The following is a 5,864-nucleotide window of genomic DNA, read 5'->3' as shown; positions in this document are numbered from 1 at the left end:
AAAGAAAATGGAGTGCCCTGGGGTGGGGCTGGAGAATAGACTGCAGTATTGAATAGTAATAAGTAGTATTATTAAATAGTAATATGATTGAATAGTAATATTATTCATGATTAGCTAGGTTATGTGGTAGTAACAAACAACCCTCAAATCTCAGTAGCTTAAAACAACGCAGGTTTATTTCTGGCTCATGCAAAATATCCATTACAGGTTGGTGGGCATTCTGCCCATGCCATCCTCACTCAGAGATCCAGGCTAATAGAGACCCCATCATCTGAAAGGCTGACAGTTGCAGGGACACAGGGAAGACAGCATTGTACACAAGAGAATATACATAGGAGAATCTACACAGGCTTTTGAAAACATCCACCTAGAAGTGACACCTGTCACCTCTCCTCACATTTCTTTGGCCATAACAAATCATATGCTCCTGTCTAACTTCAAGGAAGAAAGGAAGTGTGATCTGCCTCGTTGAGAGGGGAATTGGATATTGATGAATGGTAGTAATGTCTATCAGAGTGTTCGGTTGCTAAGATGAGAGATGAGAGAGTTAAACAAGCAGAAATCTATGTGAAGAATGTTCCAGGCAGAAGCAGCTAGTGAGAAAGCCTCAATGTGTTGGGGCACCTGGATGGCTCAGTCGGTTGAGCATTGGACTTCAGCTCAGGTCATGATCTCACAGTTCGTGGGTTCGAGCCCCATGTCGGGCTCTGTGCTGACAGCTTGGAGCTTGGATCCTGCTTCAGATTCTGTGCCTCCCTCTCTCTCTGCCTCAACCCACTCGCATTCTGTCTCTTTCTCTCTCAAAAACAAATAAACATTAAAAAAAATTTTTTAATAAAAAAAAAAAAAGAAAGCCCCAATGTGAAGCATATCTGGAGTGTTTTAGGAACAGCAAGGAGGCCAGTGTACCTGGAGAGCAGTGAGAGAGGGACAATACTAGGAGGTGAGATCAGAGATGTAGGGAGGGAGGGTAGAGACCAGATCACAGAGAGGGAGGCCAAGGTAACTACCAAGAGATGGGTCTGCCTGCTCTGAGACTAAACGACTACCAACCCAGGGTGTAACTTGAATTGATTTTATTTTTTTAATTTTTAAAAATGTTTTATTTATTTTTGAGAGAGTACAAGCAGGGGAGGGGCAGAGGGGAACAGAGGATCTGAAGTGCACTGACAGCAGCAAGCCCACTGTGGGGCTTGAACTCACAAACCGAGAGATTATGACCTGAGCTGAAGTTGAATGCCCAAGTGACTGAGCTACCCAGCTATCCCTAACTTAAAATTGATTTTAAACTGAGCTCCCATCTCAGATCAGCATACCCTAGAAGAAACAAAGTTAATTTTACCATTTTAAGTGAGATGATAATCACACATGGAGAATGAGGTAAGAAAAACTGACAAAATATGTATGAAATTACTTCAAAAGTATAAAATACTATTATTTATTCATTATTTAAAATCAATTCATGGAGCACCTACTATGCATTAAGCAAATTGCTCAGGATAAAAGTGAAAAATAAAGTGATAGATAACTACTGACCATCATTTAAGGGTTAGTGTCCAGAGTAAAATGATTTAACAAGGCAATGAGCTATAACACAGTAAAATTAAAGAATGAGAACATTGGAATAAGCAAATTTTCCCAGATCTCACCTAGGAGGTAGGAAATTTATGTACATATTTCTTTCTACTTCTTCACTTCCTTTTAATTTTTCCAAACCATACTCTTTATATACCTGCTTTTGAGGAGGGTAAAGCTATAATAAATATATTGGAAAACAATGCTCACAGCACTCACAGACTAGCCAGGGAGACATTTCTATAGAAAAAAAAAAAAAACTGTTTCTTTCTCTTTTTTTTTAAGGTTTATTTATTTTGAAAGAGAGAGCAAGAGAGACAGAACAATTGGGGGAGGGGCAGAGAGAGAGAGGGAGTGAGAGAATCCCAAGCAGGCTCTGCACTCCGCCCTGAGCCCAATAAGGGGCTTGATCTCACAATGTTGGTCATAGTGCCATCTCTAGGTAGAGGTATACTCTGCTGCTTCTTGTTTAATCTCCCGTGCCCTCACTGTCAGTCCTTCCCTGCCCCACGATCAGTCTGATCTCCCTGCCCTCCACACTCTACTTGTGAGCATGAATCTTCATAGGTGGAAACAGACAGAAAGATCCTCTTCAGATGTCTATTGCTAAAATGCTTAGCATGTCTCAAGAGCATCCCAACAAGACTAGATTACTGAACTACTTGTTATCTTAAGTGACACACAGACACAAATAGAAGTACGAAATTATGCTACAGGTGATGCTTCTAATAAATTAAAAATAATAATCCTATAATTTATATCATTTGTTAGAATTCACAAAAATTTTTGTGTGCATTGTGTATTTGAGCTTCATAAACATCTAGATCTAGTAGTCCTCTTTAAAGATGAAGAAACTGTGATTCACGTAACTGAGGAGACCTCCTAACCCACATGATCTACTAGGTCAAAACCCTTTTAAGGGGAGGATAAGGAAGAGGAGGGTTAGGTATGCATGGCCAGGGCAGCAATGAGGGAGAGACATAATAAAGATGAGGTTGCCAAGATACAAATATTACCATTTGACTCCAGACTTCCCCACTATCAAGTCGATGAAAAACATTTTCAAATTTAACTTACATAGAGGATTGCTGCTTTCCTGCTAACTACCAATGTCTACTAAGAAGGAAGAAAACTATTGCAAGTAAATTAGAAATCAAATGCTGTTGATGACAAGCTCTAATAAAACAAATCATATCATGTGGTCATTCTCTTGACCAACCCTAATTTTTGCCTTTTTGTAGAAATTCACTTGGGATTTTCCCACATAAACAAACATAAAATGAAATTCCATTGTGTTTTACCAATGCATAGATTATTCAAGTTGAATTTAAGAGGAATTAAGAATTAGGACTGTTTATCTGTATTGAAGACCATATTTCACTTAATAAATGTAAAAGTGTAGTGACCATGAAAACAAACAAAAAATGCCATAAGCACAAGCAAAAAAACGGCAGAGAGACAGCAAAGTACATTAGACCATTCATTTATCTACACATTAGTTTTTTTTATTCTTTCAACAAACGTTTATTGAATATTTACCCAGAGTTAGGAACTGTGCTACAGAAAAAGATACATAAGTCATGGCTTCTGCCGCTGAAAAGCTACCATCTAGTAAGATTAACATCATTAAGTGACTAGAGAACACAGTAAAAGCTACAACTAAGTTACAAACCAAGTGCCAAGACTCTATAACAGAATGGATCCATTAACTACATCTGAGGAGTTTGAGGAAGACTTCTTGAAGACAGGAACATTTTAGCTGTATCTGGAAGTCTGCAGACATGACTATTTTAAGGAAATACGTTTGGTGAATGTGAGTAAATGGGTTTACATGCAAGGATAAGGGAAAGGTAAGGTAGATAATTGTCTTTCCTTCTAGAAGAAGAGCGTACCCTGGAAGAAGTTTGCCATATAATTCATGTTGATATTGAGATTCAAAACCAGCGAGAAGAACAATAAGAAGGAAATAAAGGCAGTTGAATGGATTAGGGCAGAGAAATGTTCTAGATCAAGATTCATCATGGAGTGGATTTGATCTTGAGGAAGAAAGTCTCAACATCACACATCTACAAAAGTAAAAAAGAACAGGGCAATTACATGGAGCCATGGAATTGTGAAGCCCAAAGCCATTAGTTTAATGTCTAAGAGTTGTTACAAATGTAAGCCAAAATGCATTGTCCCACAAGAAGCTAATGAGCTCCTGAGATTTTTTTTTTAAGCTTCTAGGAAGCTTCTCCCTAAAGAAGGCTCTTAAGGAGTCTAGAGGTGCTGGCAACAACACCAGTGAAATCTTCACTCTTCCACATTTGAGTCTCCCCCTTTTAATCCACTAATGCAGAGCCTTTGAAGAAAATCATTTCACAAAGGAAAACGAGGCCAGAGCTACGGGCGCTTTTTCTGCCCGCGATGTCTCAGATTCATTCTTAAGGAACTGAGAATTTAACCTTCCAAAATGTCAAAAGACCATCTTATGCCCCACCTCCCACCCCAGCTCCTGCAGCACAAATGCCCAGCACACCAGGGTTTGTGGGATACAATCCACACAATCATCTTGGCTACAACAACTATAGGCTGGGAGGGAACCCGGGCACCAACAGGCGGGTCGCGGCATCCACTGGCATTGTGATTCCAAAACCCCCAAAGCCACCAGATAAGCCACTGATGCCCTACATGAGGTACTGCAGAAAGGTCTGGGACCAAGTAAAATCTTCCAACCCCGACCTAAAGTTGTGGGAGACTGGCAAGATTATTGGTGGCATGTGGTGAGATCTCACTGATGAAGAAAAACAAGAATATTTACATGAATACAAAGCAGAAAAGATACAGTACAATGGATCTATGAAGGCCTATTATAATCCCCCACATACCTTGCTTACATAAATGCAAAAAGTCGCACCAAAGCTGCTTTAGAGGAAGAAAGTCAACAGAGAGAGTCTTGCATGGAGAAAGGAGAACCTTGCATGAGCATTTAGCCTGCTGAAGATCCAGATAACTATGATGATGGCTTTTCAGTGGAGCATACAGCCACCGCCTGTTTCCAGAGAAACCACCACCTCATCAGTGAAATCCTTAGTGAGAGTGTGGTGCCAGACGTTCGGTCAGTTGTCACAACAACTAGAACGCAGGTCCTCAAACGACAGGTCCAGTCCTTAATGGTTCATCAGTGAAAACTAGAAACTGAACTTCTTCAAATAGAGGAGAGACACCAGGAAAAGAAGAGGAAATTCCTGGAAAGCACAGATTCATTTAACAATGAGTTTAAAACGTTGTGCAGTTTGAAAGTGGAAGTGGACATGGAAAAAATCGCCGCTGAAATTGTACAGGCAGACGAATAGGCTCACAGAAGGCAGGAGGAAAGAGAGAAAGAGGCAGCGGAGCAAGCTGAACTCAGTCAGAGCAGCATGGTTCCTGAGGAAGAGCTAGCTTCCAGTAAGGCCGAGGACAAGAAGGACAACAAAAGAGTCCCAAAGGAGACAGAGGAGACACACCTTGAACAAGCAATGGAGAGCCAAGGGAATGGTGAATAAGGCACATCTACTCCTGAGGACAAGGACAGTGGGCAAGAGGGGGTGGACAGCGGACAGTGGACAGTCCTGAGGAAGGGACCAGTGATAGTAACACTGGCTCAGGGAGCAACAGTGCAACCATGGCGGAAACACCAACAGACCCCACACTGGAAGACGAGAAGAAAGAATAAATGTTGCCTTGTTTTATGCGTTCTAAATACTTTTTTAAATGAAAAAATATATATTTTTTGAGTTTAAAAAAAAAAGAAAATCATTTCATTCTCTCATATAAAAACAGCTACCACTCTTCCAGTTATGGAATGAATAAGTTACAGGAATAAAAGGCACAGCATAAAGAATATAGTTAATGATATTGTAATTGCAATGTATCTGGACAGATGGTAGCTACACTTGTGATGAACATAGCATGATGTACAAACTGTCATATACCTGAAGCCAATGTTCTCATTGTTTCCATTGCTTCAATGTTTTCATAGAGTTCATATTGTATGTCAACTATACTCAATTTTTAAAATTTTAATAATAAAAATAAAATAATAAAAAGTTAAAACGGAACCACTAATTTTTTGCTGAAGTACATGACTGAAAAGAACATTACTTAATAAGACTCTAAATGTTCCAAGTTGATCTTACAAAATCCTAGAACCCCAGCATAGATGCTAGTATAATTGTGACAAATATAAAATGAATCTAGAATGCTACCATGAAGGAAAAGGAAGCTTCTTAATATTTGGTGAAAAGTGATAGAAGTTATTTTTAAAT

General features: G+C 39.5%; 1 pseudogene; it reads left to right on the top strand.

The window, feature by feature from the left end:
- The first annotated feature begins 3,941 nt into the window (after window positions 1–3,941).
- On the top strand, window positions 3,942–5,272 carry LOC112861482 (SWI/SNF-related matrix-associated actin-dependent regulator of chromatin subfamily E member 1 pseudogene; annotated as a pseudogene).
- Window positions 5,273–5,864: the final 592 nt, after the last annotated feature.

Source organism: Puma concolor, chromosome A1 (genome assembly GCF_028749965.1).
Source record: "Puma concolor isolate L17-30 chromosome A1, mPumCon1.1.hap2, whole genome shotgun sequence".
Taxonomy (NCBI): Eukaryota; Metazoa; Chordata; class Mammalia; order Carnivora; family Felidae; genus Puma; species Puma concolor.
The sequence above is the reverse complement of the archived record's forward strand: the minus strand, read 5'-3'. Positions and strand labels throughout refer to the sequence as shown.